Source organism: Rhipicephalus sanguineus, chromosome 3 (genome assembly GCF_013339695.2).
Source record: "Rhipicephalus sanguineus isolate Rsan-2018 chromosome 3, BIME_Rsan_1.4, whole genome shotgun sequence".
Lineage (NCBI taxonomy): Eukaryota > Metazoa > Arthropoda > Arachnida > Ixodida > Ixodidae > Rhipicephalus > Rhipicephalus sanguineus.
Genome location: NC_051178.1, coordinates 48,222,790 through 48,242,558, shown reverse-complemented (window position 1 = coordinate 48,242,558; position 19,769 = coordinate 48,222,790). Strand labels below are relative to the sequence as shown.

At 47.5% G+C, this 19,769-nt stretch overlaps 1 protein-coding gene across 2 annotated transcripts in view; it reads right to left on the bottom strand.

Annotated features, from left to right (window-relative positions):
* Positions 1 to 19,769, bottom strand: part of LOC119386626 (monocarboxylate transporter 13) — a 173,959-nt gene that overhangs the window by 40,263 nt on the left and 113,927 nt on the right. The window contains exon 1 of one of the 2 annotated variants that reach the window (XM_037653914.2): positions 11,730 to 11,937. The exons of the other annotated variant lie outside the window; for it this stretch is intronic. The gene's annotated coding sequence lies outside the window, so the exon portion shown is untranslated. Of the gene's footprint in view, positions 1 to 11,729; positions 11,938 to 19,769 lie in introns of those variants that run through there. 2 annotated transcript variants of the gene reach the window in all.

Sequence of the window (19,769 nt, the reverse complement as noted above, 5' to 3'; positions counted from 1 at the left end):
AGGTAGTAACCGCGGAGCCGAACCATGAGAGTGAAATAACTGGAAGAATAAGGATGGGATGGGGCTCATTTGGCAAGCATTATCAAATCATGAATAGTAGTCTACCACTATCTCTCAAGAGGAAGGTATATAACAGCTGCATCTTACCGGTACTTACCTACGGAGCAGAAACCTGGAGACTTACAAAGAGGGTTCAACTTAAATTGAGGACGACGCAGCGAGCGATGGAAAGGAAAATGATAGGTGTAACCTTAAGAGACAGGAAGAGAGCAGAGTGGGTCAGGGAACAAACGGGGGTTAAGGATATCATAGTTGAAATTAAGAAGAAGAAATGGATGTGGGCCGGCCACGTAGCACGTCGGCAGGATAACCGGTGGTCATTAAGGGTAACTGACTGGATTCCAAGAGAGGGCAAACGCGTGAGGGGAAGACAGAAAATTAGGTGGGTAGATGAGATTAAGAAGTTTGCAGATATAACGTGGCAACAGAAAGCACAGGACCGGGTTGATTGGCGGAACATGGGAGAGGCCTTTGCCCTGCAGTGGGCGTAGACAGGCTGATGATGATGATGATGATGAACCTCGCATAGTTCCAAACCGAGACAATCAGAATTACGAAAGTTTTCTTGGGGGAAGAAGCTGAAAAGAAACAGTTAAACTCCAGTTTCTTAACTTCATTTAAAACAGCTCATTGCTCAAAAGAACACCGCAACGAAATAAGGCACGCTGAGCACGCGTGCCCCAGGGACAGGGAGGAGTAATTTCCCTTCGTAACCGTCACGAAACTACATAAAAACTACACAAGAGTGCCAACGGGAAGTCAGTTTTTAACGAGAGCAAATAAAAACGTTATCGCTGCGTCAAGTTAGGCAATCGCTGCTTAACTGTAGCAAAGAAAAATGAGTTTTGCCGAGGGGCGGCCGAGGGTTTAATGCGTGCGCCGTGTTGTGGCGACCACGACTTCCTGGCGCTGGCCGGCGGGCGTGCCTGTGCTCGGTCGTCGGTGACGCGTGCGGTTGCGACAGCGCGGTCCTCGGGTGCACAGAGGACGCGAAAGGCGTGTGCGCTGTTGCCGGGCGCCACTCATTGCAGGGACGAGGCCAACCCAGAGGGCAGCATTCGAGTCGGTGCCGAGCAATGCACCGAACACGTGCGGCACAGTTGGTTGCAGTAGCGATTTGAAGCGAGTAAAAACGCCTATTTCTGCAACCCACGAGAGAGCACGGCGCAGCGTCTTTGGGGGGGGGGGGGGGGTAAGGGGAGTGAAAGGAGACATTGAAAACTCACACGGTCACTATGCATTCGCCTAAGGCTACTCGAAGGCGAAAGCCATCTTTTTTGCTTCTCAGTCGTTGGATTGATTTTCCACCGCCCACCTACTAAAGCTTTCTACACCTAACATGATCTCGCACTGCGTCCAGGGTCGGCCCACCTTTGACAAAGCGACGGCGTCGTGTGATAACTTCATCATGTGACGTCACAAATTTTGTTGATCTGTGACGTCATGATGACGTCATATAGTGACTTCGTCATGTCATGACTTTTTACATCACTCGTGTTGACGCCGCTGACGCTGGCGGTCAATTTTCGCGTTTCATGAGGCATCTAAGGCTTTCGCCTTTAAAGGAGAGGCTATTTTGCTGAGATATGAGTACTTTCAACACCGGACTTCAGCCCGGGGTACCTCTCTGCTTTATATAAAAACCGGTGGGTGCCCGGCGGCATTGGGATTCGAACCGAGGACCCACCGCATTAGAGGCGGACGCTCCAATGACTTGACCACTGCTGCGGTGCACAGTTGGTTCACTATACGAAGTGCCTGACAGTCGGGCGATGAAGGGGAAAGGGGCTCTTTCATCCGCTTCACTTCAGTATCTTTTTTACTTATAGGCCTACATACGGCGACGTACATTGCTTTCAAAGCGGTATTGGTCAATCGAGTGAGTGAATCGATGAATGATTTAACTGACTGATTGACTGGAACTGGCTGCCTGATTTAATTAGTTATTTCATTACTAATCTAGTCGACGGAATTACTAAATCAAAAGTTGATGTTAGGAGAAATACCAAAATTGTACTCCCAGGCATGTTTTGGATTAGTGTGAAATATCAATTTTTTTTCGAGTGAAATCTAATAATAATATTAATAATAATATCTGGGGTTTAACGTCCCAAAACCATGATATCATTCGGAGGGACGCCATAGTGGGGGTCTCCGGAAATTTCGACCCCCTAGGGTCCTTTAACGTGCACCTGAATCTAAGTACACGGGCCTCAAACGTTTTCGCCTCCATCGCAAATGCAGCAGCCGTGGATCGAGTGAAATCGCAGCTTTTCTTATGAAGGGTAAATCGAAGAAATCATGCATCTCCATCTAAAATATTACTATGCAATATCTATTTCTTCTTCGTAGGCAGAGCTATCGCGATGTGACATGGTATTTTACGACTAAAAAAATGGTGGAAACAGCGAGCGCTAGTGCTGAAAGATAAAATAGCTTCTTATCTTTCAGTCATATAAATACGTATTAAGAACCTTTCATTTGTTTCCTGCTCTCTGATGGGTGTTGTTAGGGTCTGATTAGACCTAAATTCGCAGCTTAAAGTTCGCCGCAGCGCAAAATTGGAGCGGCTTACGGAAGACAGAAGTGATTAGATTGTTGGTATAGTGAACTAGTTGCTGGGGAACGCCTTCGTTCTGCGATAGACATAGTGCATGATTACGATGATGATGCAGGTGCTCCAGCTGGTCAGAGCACGTGCTACGGCGCGTTGCGTCACGCGCCCAGTGCACGTGCCAGAAGCGCAGCCGTGGCCCTCGACGTCGACGGCGACGGCGTAAACCTTTCCGCGGTGAGTCAACAATGCGCGCGAGGAGCATCCCCGAACGCTGACCTCGCGACGCTCAGCAGCTGTCGCCAGCAACGTCCTCCGCTCGACTACCGCGCTGACGCACTGCCGGCATCCGCGTCGCTATAGCGGAAGCTGTTGCTGCGTAACGCCAGCGCCGGAACGCCCGATATCGTCGCGTTCCGACGTCCCCGACATAGTGCGGGCAGTGCCGGAAGGGTTGCCAGGTCGAAAAGACAAAAATAGGCAAGAAATCGGAAGAACTAGCCAAAAAGTAGCGCACTTGTCCTAAGGGCAGTAAAAGTAACCAGGAGTAGCCACGCATGTGTGAACAGAAACGCGACGTTTTCACTTAAATAACGAAATCCAAACGGTTTTCGCTATAAGTCTAAAGAAGTAAAGGAAGAACTTTCCGACATCATAATTGCTTAGATTAAAGCATAAATTGTTGACTTTAGCTAACAGTTCGTGCAGTTTGACGAAGTTTCTTGCGCTGTTGCAGAAATGACACACTCTTAACGCGTATTTCATGACTCCCCCCCCCCCCCCCCCCGAAAATAATTTCTGCCTACGCCACTGCTGCACATCCATTACAGTCACAGTTGCAGTTGTTACAGTTGTTATGCTTGCACTTGTCTGTTATGACGGAGAACGCACGCACGTTTCACGAACCCGTGTGCATGTGTGGAAGGTGTTCTTCACAGTTCTTGAACAAGGTCATTATCACCGTGATCAGTGAGCACCAGCAGCTGGACCGGACTTGTTTAATCGGATCCGTTCGTGATCGCGGTTACGAGCGGTCCAAGTGTAGTGAAGTGCGAGGTATAGTACAGCTGGTGGAAATCAATCCTGGATGCCTCTTACGATGAAATGATCTATGATGCCTCCTGTCCTGGACGTGGCAGCGAGGTCTATTGATGCCCTATCCACCAAGGGCGTAGCCAGAAATTTTTTTCGGAGAGGGGGGGGGGGGAGGGTTCTACCATACTTTATGTATGTTCGTGCGTGCATTTGTATGTGTGCGTGCATATATACGCAAGAAAAATTGAAAATTTTCGGAGGGGGGGGTCGAAACCCCCCAACCTCCACCTTCGCTACGCCCCTGCTATCCACATCCAAGCTGTCTTTCATGCAGTATAAGGACCAGGCATTTTCGGGTCTTTATAAATCAACGTTGAAGTCACCGGTAATGATGAGAGGCCTGGTACTCTCGGCAGATTTATTGTAGGAAGCATTGGCCCCGGTTTTTGCGCAATTCGCGTGGTCCACGTTGCGGACCACGTGGACGAGTAGATAGTAGTTGAGCGTCTTCCATGGGTGGTCTGTCTTTAGCTTCCTCACTTTGCTTTCGTCCGCCGCGGTGGTGTAGCGGTTACGGTGCTCGGCTGCTGACCAGAAGGTCGCGGGTTCGATCTCGGCCGCGGCGGTCGAATTTTGATAGAGGGAAAATGCTAGATGCCCGTGTAATGCGCGACCTCGGTACGCGTTAAAGAATACCAGATGGTCAAAATTTCCAGAGTCCTTCGCTACGGCGTCTCTCATAATCATATCGTGGCTTTGGGACATAAAACCCCAACTATTATTATTATCACTTTTCTTGCGTGTCAGTGTGTGTGTGTTCGCGGTTACTGTATTGGTTGAGGCACATACCCGCATAACATGAACACTGGTATGCGGGTATGTGCCACACGTGACTTAGAGAAAGGGTTTCATGACGTACGCGACAAGTATTTTGCGTTATTCATGTCATGACCTGTGCATCGTGTTCGTCACACACTGATCCCCTGCTATGCCAAATTTGGTATATTACAACTTATGGAGGCGACCAGGAGAGCGCCCAGACGTAGGCGGATAGATAGATAGATAGATAGATAGATAGATAGATAGATAGATAGATAGATAGATAGATAGATAGATAGATAGATAGATAGATAGATAGATAGATAGATAGATAGATAGATAGATAGATAGATAGTAGAAACGGCCAAAGTGCTTGAGGTTCACTAAGAAATGCTTCGCATTTAAAACTAGCCAAGTAGCCAAGGCGTTATTTCTGCCGCCACCGTCCTAAAGAAGTACCCAAATTGCCATAAAGTAGCCGAAACTGGCAATCCTGAACTGCCGGCGCGCGCTGCACTTCACCGTGCGCAGGTCCACAAATCTGCTAAAGAAACCCATGGGTGTTCCATTTACGATGGTCCCGCACTGCAAGAGGCGTGCTTTTTAGAAACATAAGTTAAGGGCTTTCACGTGTCAAAACGTGCTCACAACTGCTACGCATACAATTTATCCCTCAGATACAAACGGTGTCTTAAGTTTTCTGATGGAACACTGCGTACATTAACCCAGCTTCAGAAAAAAACGCACCCATACCCTTTCCGTAATGCGGAAAACTGGATTATTCCATATACTCGTTTAATTATGAGTGAGCAGATGCTCTGTTACAGACTTCCAAAACTTCTACTTCATAGAACATGAAATAGTGACCTAATCTTCTAGTAAGAAAACAATAAGACATTTTTTTGTATCTCTTCAGTAGTTTACGCCTGTGGACAATTGTACGCTTCTTCTTTCTTAGTTTATCTGTATTTCTGTAGTGTTCTTATTTCTCTTTCCTTCGTTCGCAAAATCTAATTATGCATATTCACTCAGTTTCTTTTAGTTCAGAAGTATAGCACGTGGTTTTGTGTTTTTCTGGTATGCGTGTGAAGTATGTTTAATTTTATATAATAACAAAAGAACATATGAAATGGACATCCTTGCGGTATTTGTTGTCACAAATGCGCGTATTGGGTGTTTTTCCTTTGTACTGCATCTACTGTCATGCTGTATGCCTTGTAAGGAGGGCCCGAATCTCCGTCAAGTGAACAGTGCTTCACTTTTTGTTCGGGCTTCCTCCATTTTTATGTGTGTATACCAAGAAAAATGGAATAAAACTGAATTGAACTGAATTGAAAAACCAAGATCTGATTAATGATGCTCGAGACCTACACGAACACGACACCATCGTATTCTATATAGGAGCGAATGATCGCCGGCATTTGTCTGCATTCTCGCGACCTTGAGAAAGGAATGTTGAGTCTATTGGGTACAGCATCTACGCTGGACTTCCCCTTCCCAGTTTAAACATGGCAGGCTCGTACCAATCCGTCGTGTACAGGATAAGCACGTCGTAGTGTGCAAGGCTCCGCCTTAATTTTTACCGCTATAGGATAAATCTAAGCACGCTTGGTGTTTTTGTGCATTGCACTCCCATCGAAATGCAGCCACCGAGGCCTGGAATCTAAGCCGCACCCTCATGTTATTCAGCTTAACGTTATAGCCGCCATGCTACTGCTGCACACGGGCACGCCTTTGGGAAATTGTTAATCTGAAATTCCCCACATTTCGTATAGCGCTCGTTGTAAGGCCGCATATACTATAAAGTGGTGCTGGTTATAGGATTTCTGCAAAGTGTACATGACTTCACTACTCCGTCACTTAGCAAATGAAGCATATACTCTCTATAGATCGCGGTTTAGAAATAAATATTTTGATTATTTGAGCTAGGTTATAATAAATAACAGGTAATTTTATACCTCCATGTGCGTGTACGTATACAGCGGTGTAAATTTTTCACAAAAAGGGGAAAGGTTTAACACCACCCCCCCTTGCCTACGCAAATACATTAGCCATACAGTTCGCAAAATGATAAGAAGCCCTCTAACAATTGTGATTTTGTAAAATAAATGTACAAAATAGGCCCTGTTTTTCACCCCACCCAATTATTGTACATTATACCCGAATTCCGAGCTGATATTCCGTGCACAGTACAGTTCATACGTTATATTAAACCGAAATACGATTTAAGGACATCTCTACTGAGACAGGGACTTTCCCGCAGCAAACACGCAATGTTCGCGTGCTTAAGTTCAATCTCTCTCATTCAATCGTGCACGCTGTACGGTTTAGCGTTCGTTTCGCGTGCGTTTATCATCAACGAAAATTTGGTCCTGCGTACGGTGTCATCGATTCTCGTGGGACGTGCATCAGTGAGAACCAATGTGTTCTGTGAGATCGATATTTTCTTTCTGAATTCTGGCGAAAACACAAAAAACAAAACCGCTGACATGGCGCGTTACGCTCATATACCAGGCATTTCATCGAATGCGTATGCGAATAATTGAAAACAGGTTTCAATTGATTGTACATTCCATTTAAGCATGCTTTCTTTCGATTGAATCGCGCCAAGTGGTCAATTCGTGTGACGAGTGCGTTGGACAGATAGTACGAGCGAAACACGAAAAGCAGAGAAAAAAAAAGGAATATGGTAGAACGAGAAGTACTGCAAGCAGGCGTACGTTACAGTGTCGCTACCAGCATGTCAGCGAACGTTGCCATTTGAAGGAAGGCCTTTCCCATATCTCACGTATGGGTCATTTCTGGGAGGGATTGGGCCTCAGGGCTCGAGAAATGTATCCATATCGGTCTTCAGGATGGCTAAAACCTGTGCGCCGATTCTGAAATATAGAATTTTTGTGCAGTTATGTTTCGACGCATGGTGACCCCACGGGGTGCCTGACGAGAAATATCGGACGAAGGCAGTCATGTGCTAGCCGGGTCACTATAATAAAAAGTGCGCGGGCCGCGTGGTTGAGACGCCTGAACTAGACAATATAAAACACACAAGGACAGACGGCGCTGTGTAAGTGTTCTGTCCAGCTTGTTTACTCGCGCTAAGAAAATCCAGTCAAGATGCTGTATAAACATTGATACTTTCGTCAACGTCTGCAGAGCCATAACGACTTCGTGAGTTGAATTACGAGAAGCATCTGTTTCCTTGCCAGGTGGATCATCATACACTAAGCGTATGCGCCATTGCTATGCGCACAATAACACTTCAATTATGTCCCTCTTTGTCGTTCAACAAATCGAGGTGCGCTCCGCTTATGCATATATAACGCTGTCGGCAATGTCGCACGGGCGTGAACTGCGCATAAGTGATGAGTTTATTCGACCGAACGCATTACTTGATTTGTCCATAGCACAGAGATAACAAAAGTTCGTGTTTTCAACTACTTAACAGAACTTTCGCTCGAGGAGTGATGGTTCAGTTGCTATGGCTCTGAGCTGGTGCGCACGAGGTCAAGGGTTCGATCACATCCACGATGGCCGCATTTCTATGGATGTTCCTTGATCGCTGCCTTACAAATAGCTTCGAAACAGTTGTGTTATGGGGAGCTATATGCAGCTGTCCCTACATCTCCTACGAAAACAGTGGATTCGAAAGAAAAACGTGGAAACAAAAGTATGAAAGCATGGAACTTCGTATCTCGATACCATGTCAACAAGTGACAACATATATTTTCAGTCCACCGTCTGACAGAGCACCCTGAGCTTCGGTCTGCTTGTGTCTGTCAACTCATCTATCTATCTATCTATCTATCTATCTATCTATCTATCTATCTATCTATCTATCTATCTATCTATCTATCTATCTATCTATCTATCTATCTATCTATCTATCTATCTATCTATCTATCTATCTATCTATCTATCTATCTATCTATCTATCTATCTATCTATCTATCTATCTATCTATCTATCTATCTATCTATCTATCTATCTATCTATCTATCTATCTATCTATCTATCTATCTATCTATCTATCTATCTATCTATCTATCTATCTATCTATCTATCTATCTATCTATCTATCTTCCTCCCGAAAGAGTAGGCAAGCGTTGTGTCCCTCCAGTTGGCAGTTGCCAGCCTGCTCTCTCTATTTTCTGTATCGTTGTGTTTGTGCACGCATATCAGATATAGTAATGTATGTATGTATGTATGTATGTATGTATGTATGTATGTATGTATGTATGTATGTATGTATGTATGTATGTATGTATGTATGTATGTATGTATGTATGTATGTATGTATGTATGTATGTATGTGTATGTGTGTATGTATGTTCATCTGATAGTAACGCAGCTTAAGAGGGTGGCTGATTTGTACTTGGGCGACGATAAGAGATTTGACCAAGCATCTTCTACAATGTACTTGTGGTCTAGTTGGTTGGTCATATTCACGATAAATCAGCGCTAGTGTCGTCCTTTTTCGTGTTTCGTGTATGTGTCTGAACCCGGCGTGCGCTGCCGTTTATCATCTTCTATCGTCGTCCACGCACAACTTTCCAACTGTAAACCGACCAGAATGTTGTCCTTTCCCCCAGTCCCCGTGAGTTGCTCTGTCTATGTATACTCATCACTCTGACAACGGTCTTGTTTGCCCGCCTCTGTCTCACAGCCTGCATGTCTGCTTCCGCCCCGTCGTCATTCCGTTCATTCATTTGTATCTGTCAACACTGTTTTTTCGTAATTTGCGACAGCAATTGTGTTGCTTTTTCATGTAAAAAACGCCAATAAGTATACAATCTTGGCGCTGCGTGGCGTCCTTCATTTGCGGCACGAACGCCGAGATGATAGAGCTGCAATATAGTCGCCGCGGTGGAAGCGCGGCCTGCTCCGCCTCCCAGCTTCACCGATGGACTCCCACGCAAGAGTTTTCGTCGAAGGTCACTGCCCTGTCTGCTGCTGGCTTGTGTGCGCACACCCACGCGTTCAGCACCGGGCAGATTTCGGCGAAGCCAGTGACATTACAGTGAATTCACTACGCCTTTGCGCGGTCTACCAACTCAGAAACACACCGCTTCAGATTCGAACAAGCACCGACACGTCCGGGATCGAAATGTCTTTCCTTGGTGTATACATTGGCGTTTTCTTGGCGCAAACGTCTCAAGTATGTGTGTGGTCGTAGCCTTAAAGCAATCACAACGCAAAAAAGCAAAGAGAGGTCGTGAGCTACTGGTTAAAGAACTGGGCTGCTGCGGCCAAAGCCAGTAGTTCGATATCACGGTCATTCAACCACTATGTATGTATGTATGTATGTATGTATGTATGTATGTATGTATGTATGTATGTATGTATGTATGTATGTATGTATGTATGTATGTATGTATGTATGTATGTATGTATGTATGTATGTATGTATGTATGTATGTGCATGCATGCATGCATGTATGTATGTATGTATGTATGTATGTATGTATGTATGTATGTATGTATGTATGTATGTATGTATGTATGTATGTATGTATGTATGTATTATGCGGTTTCTTGCGTGGTGCCACGGCAAGTCGATACCCATCTTCTCCTGCAAAGTGCTCTGCATAAGTATGAGTCAAAGAATACTGCGGATTAAATAAATACTGCAGTCTAATTTCGTTCTTTAATGTCGAAGAAGATTAACGATTCATTTTTCTTTTAGGGTAGCAATTACTCAATTGCTGTATGTATAATGCGCCGAACTGTTTCGCGAAGAACCCTTGTGAGGCTTTCGCTCAAATTTTGTAAGCCTGCTGGAATAGACAGCGAGAGCCATGTGCGCGCGAAAACGCCGGGCAAGTTGGTTAAAGTTTCACGCAGCCATTCTCTTTGTGAAGGACGGCCAGCAGGAAGCTGTTGAAAAGGGCGACCGTCACGCGGCGTAAGCAAACGAGAACTGGCGCCAAAAGAGAAACAGCGCCGCGAAGAAGCCGGCGTCCTTTGAACCACGTCGCTTCCACGAGGAGGCGCCGAACATCTTGGTTTCCCAATAACCGTGCCAAACTATAAACGGACGACACGGTGAAAGAAACAGGGATGAGGAAATACACCCCATGCCGAGCTGATTTAGTTTATGGCTCCGCAAATAACGTCTTCCATATAGCTGTCGTTAGACAGGCAAGCTAATGCGGCTGTTTGACCCGTCTGTAGAGAAAGCACAGCAAGAACTGGGAGCTGCACGATAAGCTTCTCACGAGCTGGTGCAGTTCTCAACCTGCGACAACGAGCGTAACCAGGATGTCTCTTCCTCTTCAACGTGGCGACAACCGCAAACTCGGCTACCTTTGAAGATGTATACATAAAGTGACAGAAATCATAGGCGTGCGCAGGGTGCTCAGCTCGATTAGGGAGAGCCATGTTTTAACGCAGCGTCCTTGCACCCCCCTCCCTCCTTTACCATGGACGAGTTCGAAAGAAAAAAAGCTTCGCAATGGATCCAAAAATGAATATCAGGCCATGACGTGCTGCTCACAAGGGCCTGCCTTGGGACACCGGCTTTCCGGAGGTAAAGCTGCAGGACGTAAGCAGTTCTTGGAATGCAACATCAGCGGTACTCGGCTGCCATTGTCGTGAAAAACTTCCATCGCCATAACCCTGCGTATTTAACAATGACGGGGCAGGTGAAACTGAGTAAGGATATGCGAGCCGACTTGGCGACCCCCTCAGGTGATATCGCTGCACTACCCTGCCCCCCCCCCCCACCCCCGTGCTCACGCCTATGACAGAAAGCACACACCTATACGCCAACGGTACACCATAACGCTGGGAGACAGACTCGCAGACAGCGCAGCTCAAGCGAGGGCCCACGCTTCGCGTTCTTAATGATGCAAGCTGCACCGGTCGACGGCAGCGCAGATATTCGCGTCACCAAGAAGATGGCGACCGTTGCCTTTCGTGCAATGGCATCGCCTGCCGAGGTGATTGCGCAACGTTTCACCGAATCACTGCAACCTGCCCGACGTAGCGCGGGTCTAAAGCCGAGACACATGACGACACACAAAGGCTCACGCGACATACAGGTCCGGACGAGCCTGAATACGTTCGTCCGACACTGTCCACATACACACTACTTAATGACCACGATACCGTATCGCGCAGGTTGCGCTCATTTGCATTGGCTGTAACCCGTTGCGCAAGGCCCACACGCGATGACAGTGGCGCCGCGGCGGTTCGACCCACGTGCGCGACGGCGGTTCCGGCCACCCGCGAGCGGAAGAGAACGTTTGGGACTCGGGCCTACCTTGACGGCGCGTCCTCGAGCACTCCGATCGCCTCTCACAAGGGGCCAGGGTGACGAGAAACAACGTCCCGATGGGGATCGACTGTCACGCCACAAACGCACGGACCGCGGCTCCGCGTATAATGAGTGAGCACTCGCTGCTGCCCCTCGGAGCGCAGTGCTCCGGCGCTGCACTACGGTCTCGCTCTCCTCTCTCCGTCAGCGGTGCTCTTCCCTCGCTGCTACAACCGCATCACGCTGCCGCTTCCTTCTCCCCGCCGGCCAGCAGAGCGGGAAGGTACGAAAGAATCATCGGAAGTAAAGAGATGCGCGCAACTCACTGCCGGCGGCGTGACGCAAGCCGCGGGTCGCGCGACTCCCTCAGCTGTTCGAGCGCCAGCAGGGCCGCGGGTAAACAGCTGTTTGGAGCCCGGCCAGCGGCGCAGCCTCCTCTCCCGCGATCCTCGCCCCGCGCGAGTTCGTTTCTAGGCACACTTTGGAGCCTCGCTGGATGAGGAGCGTGCCCGCGTTCTGGGAAGAACGCTAACGCAACCCGTTCACCGCACCCTCTCGCTTTTGCCCCCACTCCACTTTGCTTTGCTGTTGTGTTTTCGGGCGCTTCTGCTTTTGCCACCGCTGCCCTTGACTGTCTGTAGTATCGTCAGTTTTTCTCCTTGCTTCACGGAATGGTACGCGTGTTTAGGCCACACTGGCCTCGGTTGCAACGCCTTCATCATGGCCGCCTCTGGGGCAACTTCGGCAAACGAGCGCCCTTCGCCCACCGAGATGAGGATGATGCCGTTGCGTTTAGTGAGCGCACCGTTGCTACGGGACAGCGACGTCTGAACCCTAGGGTATGTCCCCAAGGCCTTCAGCAGCCAGATTTACACGCCAGAACTGGGAAGTATTTCAAATCGTGCTGGCTCTGAACACTGTAGAGAGAGATTGGACCAATACGCTGGCTATGTCAATGAGTCGAGCCAGAGTAAGCGCTTCGTCGGTTTTTGATTGCCTATATGGCATGCACTCTCCTGACGTGAAGCGCGGCTTCACGTCAGGAGGGTACGCATCAGTAACCTGACTTCAGTGAAAGAGCAAACAGAAACAACTGCAAGGAAGTCCACATCTAACGTGAATTCTCCTCTAAGCCAAGGCTCGTCCTGTTGAAAATCGTCACGTCGCGCGCTGACGCACATATAAAGTGTGTTAAACATCAAGAGGTGTGAAGTACACAACCCTCAGGCTAAATGAGCACATGGTGCGCTTCGAGGTACCCGAAGAAAATAAGTTGAGCTATTTTCAATCAAATAACTTTTCTAAAATGCAAGGAAGACGCTACTCACACATGAATAAAGACTCTTTATGTAATCCAAAAAAGACACCGACATTCCCCAAACGGTGACGCTCTGAATCTCGACATTACATTGTCAATTGCTTAGTTAATTTCTTCATTGACAGTTATGTTAATTGTATTTTAAAAGATGCAAATACTGAACTCTGTACCTGGAACGTTTACTGCGCTGACAAAGATTGAAATGTGCAAAAATATTTCTAAAAGTGACGCAGTATCAATGATAGACCAGTGTTCGGATTGTTGGTGCGAAGAAACTTCAAGAATATGAAACCAATTACTTTTCATTCTTTCTAGTGGTGATAAAACACTTCCACAATAATATCTTGACAAAACTAGGGCTTTGATAGAATACTCTATTAGTCTAATATCTAACTTTTAACTCAAAATTGCCACCCGTCGCGGCGGCACGCTATCGCGTTCTCTTGCTGCTGAGCACGAGATGGCGGGTGCGATTCCTTGCCGGGGAGGCCGCACTTGTACGAAGGCCAAATAAAACAAGAAAGGCTCAGGAAATGCGCCCGTTATTCAACCGGCTTGTTTGCCCGTTCCGGGATTACTCCTCCGCAACTCTGTGGGCGCGTTCGCTCAGCCGTCACTTGCACACGTATCGCTCTCATTAGTTAAAGTAGGGTTCGTGTAAATATGGGTGGGGGTCTAGTCACAGTGAGCTTGCCGGACACGACGGCTGGCCAACTCACATCTCTCCGTCTCTCGTACAAAGCTTGCGAATGCGTGCAAAGAAGCAGTGTATAGCTGCAGTACGTGGAACTCGCATCTGTGTTCGTGCGTCATTTTCACGAATACTCATTTACTGCTAAAGAAAGACGAATAGGGTAAATCTGTCATGTATTGAATAACACTAGGTCCAAATTCAAGCGTCTACTCGCTTGCTGGCCCACGCACTGGTAAGAGACCAAGCTGCTCGGATACGCAATGAGGTCTCACGCTGTGGTTGCACTCGGACGGTCTCTCGGGAAAATGAAGCGACCAAGGGCGCCGAAGCAACCAGCACCTTGATCATCGTTTTTCATCATGGGCGTTGCCGGGATATCGTTTCGGCGGCGTCTGAGCTCCCTATATGAACGTTCATTTTGTGTTGGTATGTGTCCGTGCATATAATATACAAACAAAGTAAACATTCCGGGGGTGGGGGTACGAGGGGGTTCTTCAACATAATCGCAAGGTGATTACTCGAGTGTAACAAACACCATGACCTCCAGAATGAGAGAACGTCCATTGTTTTTCTCGTACCGGCTTAGTAGGCTTACTTAGCCTACTAACCATCGATGATTACTTAGCCATCGATGAGATGCTGATCAGTAACTGACAACTTGCGTTAAATTATAATCACCTCAACTTCCACGAAATTACGACTGCGCAAACGCGAAAGCACGAAATCGTGACTAGGGGCGGCCTACCCACAATTGTGACCAGGCGGCCAACCCGAGCGCGAGCCTCGTGGTCAGGCGATCATGCAATGCGCCACGTGTCTGTCTCTCGCCCGATACCGCGTCGCTGCACGCGCGACACAGCTTCGGCGCACGGTTCAGGAAGGCGCCAGGGCGACGCCGTAACGAACGAGTATCAAAAGGAGGCCGCGCATCATTTGCCCGAGAGAGAAACTGTCGGCGCCTGCAGCGCCGCTGGGGCCCAGAAGAAGCGGACTCGTCACGAGGTGCGTCACCGCTGTGCGCAAGACAGGAGAGGGGGTCTCTGGCATCGCAGAGCTGACAACGGCTGGCGCAACGCATCGTAGATTTTAACACGAAGCAAACAAAAAGCAAGAAGAAAACGCGAAAGGAAATAAAACCTTTTCGTCACCGCCCGCGCTGGTGGAGCGCCAAGACGACGTTCGGGTCTGCTACTTCCAAGTCACACCGGCTGGCTCGCTCTAGGAGAGCGTTAATGAGAGAACAAAGCGGTCCGGGACAAGACGCGGCACAGACAGAAGACGAGGGACGCCTACAGTAATCGCGCACGACGACGGAAACTGCGATTCACAACCCTTTTCTTGCTGACGTCGGCTTTCCGGCGCAAATTATCATTCGGCGAGACTACTACGCATGTATGCGAGGAGGTGGAGTCGCATCTCGGAGGAACGTAGCTCGACTTGGCGTGTAATCAAGAGTAAATAAGGTATAGCTTTAATGGCGGGTGGTTCTGGCAGGTTCTCCGCCGAGACAAATTACTCGCGCAGCAACGACAGGCTGGTACGAGAGCGAGAGAAGTGCAAAGAGCACGGCGACGTAGAGTCGTCTGTGGGCGTGTACGTTTTGTGTAGTGTCGTCTGCTAGTATACACCGCGAATGCGCAGATGCAGACGCATTTTCCTCCTGAATAACAGCATTGCACATTCATGCGGAATACGTTCTGCGCGCTCGCGTGGATTGGTGAAGCGGATTTATGATTTCGCTGGAAGCACACAGTCTTAATAAGACCGCGCGCTCTTCACCATAAGTCTTAATGCCTCTTTATTAGCTACAGAGGCGCGCGAAAATGTAATCGATTGGACATTTCGACGCGAATGACGGGCTCCTCCTACCATAATCGTGCTACCATACTCACATTTAGAAGAAAATGAGTTACATTACCCTACTTTATCAACCTTCGGGGTAGTTCGAAGACGCGTGTTCGATTGCCTGCCACGGCGGCCCCATTTCAATGGGGGTGATACGCAAGAACACCCGTGTTATCACATTGAGGTGCGCGTTAAGTTACCCCAGGTAGTTAACATTCCCACTAACATTCCCATTCCCCCACTAAGGTCGCTTCGTACGCAAAATCACACAACTAATGTTTTTAACCCTACCGGCTTGTTGAACAAGCCAAGGCGCTAGCAGACTCAGCTTGCAAGTGCGAGCTAATACGGGCAATTGCTGCTTCATTGGAGGAGGCAAACTGGAAAGGCACGGATGTGCAACGTCGCGCTTATCAAATGATCACAGAAAGGAAGTTCTCCGTAGGCCTCATCAGCGGCATTAATATGTGACATGTCACCGATAGCGACACATTTTTCTGTGTGCCGGCAAATCTGAACGAAGCAGGGCAACTTTTTCCCTTAACGACAGCCATCGAGCTATTACAAATATCGCACACCCATGGAAGTATAGTGAATGGTTAAAACGCAAAGAGGAGGTTAAAGGGGCTCTGCAACACTTTTTGAGCATGCATGGTCAGAAAACGCTGCCGATCGGTAGACGAGGCTCCTGAGAACATGCGCGCCAAACATTATATCGCAGTATCGCTCGCTCTTCTCTCGACAAATGATGCCATCATACAAAGTCACTGCGTCATAAACACAAAGTCCCATTGGCTGATTTGAGCATCATGTGCTGCATAGTTACTAAGGCCGCCGCGGGGTGCCGCGACGGGCCGCGCTGCATCTTATAGTGATAAATTAAACACATTTTTCATACTACGTCTTCTCTGTACACGATGCAGCACATCACTGTAGACGACGGCCACGCCCTCCTCTTTTTACCGCTAAATAGTCGTGCTTCTGCTGTATTCACGTCCTCTATTCACTCTTTTCTTGCTTTCTTCTCGTCACATGCACATTTCTCCGGTGCTCTCGCTTCAAGCTTTATGGCACCTTCGTCGCTTAGCAGCCCTGCCAAGACCATCTTTTTCCTGCGGGCCGGTTCACCACATCTGAATGCACCTGACACCTGAGCCAATGACTGTGTTTTAAAAAATCTTTTGTTTTTCATCATCCCCTTTCAATAATACCATATCGAAGAGACGCTGTTAAACGCTAAGACGTCATGCTGCAGAAGCCTCAACATTGCGCCGCCACCTCTCTTCAGTTATCCCGTCCTTCTGTTTACTTATTCAGCGTCCTCTCGCGACAGAGGTAGCATTATTTGCATTGCTTAACCATAGTTTGCCTTTATATCCCAACTTGGTTTTCTTTTTAGTATATCTTTAAATAACTGTAGCGCTCAAACGAAGGGACGTATTCTCTCGGTGTGAGTCAGCGAAAATAAAACATTTAAGACGTTTATATTAAGGGTAACGACAATGTGCAATGAAGGCAAGACTCTACCTGGTAATTGATGCAAACAAGTAACACATGGAGTCTCCGTATGGAAATTTCGTCACTTACGAAAACTTGTCGTTTTGGGGACCATAAAGAGCGCGTTCGCGCGACCATCTGTGCGCTACAACACGCATCTACTCGAGCGAAAAACTGCCCGTGGCAGGAAGTGGCGCAAGCGCTTGTGCACTGCAGAGCAAAAAACAATCGGTGCGTTTGTTATTCAGGGGCATCTGACTGCCAGGATCAGCAGCTGGGGTTTCATGCACTGGCAGAAGTATAAATACATTTCCGCGTACCCGCTCCTCATCGTGTTTATTTCTGTAGTTGTTGATAATTATGATGATAATAAGCTGAAATTTATAACGTCGCTCGATGGAACGAGTTCTTAATAACTGCTTTTCACGCCTACCTACTTAGCGCAATTTAGACTGCGAAATGCGGAAGAAACTAATATTCGCCGCTCACAAAATTTCTCACTAGCCACGAAGGGTCGCTTTTGCCAGAAGAAAGGAAAGTGAATAAAAAAAATAGATTCTTTTACATTGAAAAATATTGGCCGCGTATCTGCGTGCTTCGCTGCAAATGTCGTCTAAAAACGATAGAAGAGGCGCTGCGTGAGATATGGACGCCATCTGGCAATACGTCGGGAAACATGAGTGCTGTGCTGCGGGCTGGTAGTCCCGGCGCAGCGGCAGGTGAAGACCGGCGGTGACCAACGCAACCGGCGGGGACGCCGGCCAGCCCGAACACGCGGTTTGGCGCGATGCGCCGAAGGAGAAGAAACGTCCGCACTCAACGAGTACTCTCCACAAACTCTCTTATTTACACCTCGCCTGGGTAACACAGGAATGCCAGAGCGGCGCCCCCTGTCATTCGTACAATGCAATACTGAACCGAAACCGAAACATAACATGAGCTTGTGCAGAGGGCGCAGTCGCATTTTCAGCGCAGCTTAAGAAACTAGGGTTTTTAGAATTGCGTATCTATGTATTTTCTATTAAAGGAACACACCACATAATACTTACCTAATGATGTTGCGCCTCAGATATGCGTAATATTTACTTTTTGATCGACAACGTTCACAAGTAGGAACAGCCGTACCAGTTCAAGATGGGTGGGCGGTAAGCAAGTGGCTCAACTTTGGCCGGGTGGCTGAATCGAGTGACGTGCCGACAAACAGAAAGACAGACAGCAAGACAATATTTCTGTGTTTAAGTTCTCCAAGAAAGACTATCGTCTTTAAAAAAACGACATAGCTTTCTAGGCAGTGCCGACCTGATTGAGGCACGGCGTATCGGCGGCTAATTATAGGCACTTACGGTTCTTTGACGTCCACATTAATCTGAGCACGCGAACAACTTTTTTTAATTTCACCCTCCATCCAATGAGGCCGCTGTTTGATCTGCACACAGACCCAATAAATGCGGTGGCCACATTGCGTTCGCACTGCCACATTGCGGCTGCATTGCGATCTTTATGGCGATTGAACAGCTGCATCCGTATATGCCCATAGTGAATGCGCGCACACATATTTCAGCTAGCCCAACGAATAAGATCCAAATATTCTGATCAACATTTTGTAGCATTTTGTCGTGATAATGCGGCATAGCGAATATGAGCTCATAAATACAAACAAGACATTTAAGCGATAAAACAACCTGATTTTGACGTCAAGTGCGATCACCCAACAAAAAAGCTTGACTGTGTCGCAGTCTCCGGCTAAGAAAACAACGCTTTGCGCGTGATGAGTCCCGCAACGATGGAAACTAGAAGAAACTCGTGCGGCTACATGCATTCAGCTGCATAACTTGAAGTCGCTCTCTATGCAATACTGCCTGTTTAATTACAGACCGCCGTATGATGCGAGAGTGCTCACTTGTCAAGAATGAGTTCGTAAAGTGTGCAAACATGCGGATTTAAGTTGCTGGTATAAGCTGGATGCTTGTTTCAAATTTCTTTAAAGTACCGGCCGCGCCGGCCGCATTTCGATGGAAGCAAAATGCTAGAGGCCCGTGTATATAGACTTAGGTGCACGTTAAAGAACACCAGACGGCCAAAATTTCTATATCCTCCACTACGGCGTCCCTGATAATCATATCGTGGTTTTGGGGCGTAAAATCCCAAATATACAAAATTTTTTTAAAAACTGCAAGCATTTCTAACTGCCATTAATTTTTTTCCCGTAAAGAAAAAACAGGCTATATAGGTGTTAACCACAGCACTGCTGGACAACGACGGATGATGATTTGAACGTTGAGTACCATTCATCTCTTTTCGTTTTCAAATTTTTTATTACACTGTGAATACATTCAGCGCTTGCGAGCTATATTAAGCGCTCCAAATTACGCCTTCCGTAAAAAAAACAACTGAAGTAGAAGAAAAATTCAGTAATAACTTCTTCCAACCATCGACGTCTCTCTCAGTGCACTGTCTGCACCCAGAAAACAAAAAGTGCGCACAAAATTTAGTCGATCCATTTAGATTACCATCACCAGCTTATCACTCTCTATGCGAGCAGTGCAAGGAAACAGTATCATTTATGCATTGAGCTCACCAGCAGCACTGCTGGGCAAGTATTCACGGAGCCGCGACTTTTACTGGCCGTGTATTTGCCAGTCCGCTCTGTAGCGTAGTTACAATGCACGCTAGCATATAATCGAACTGAACG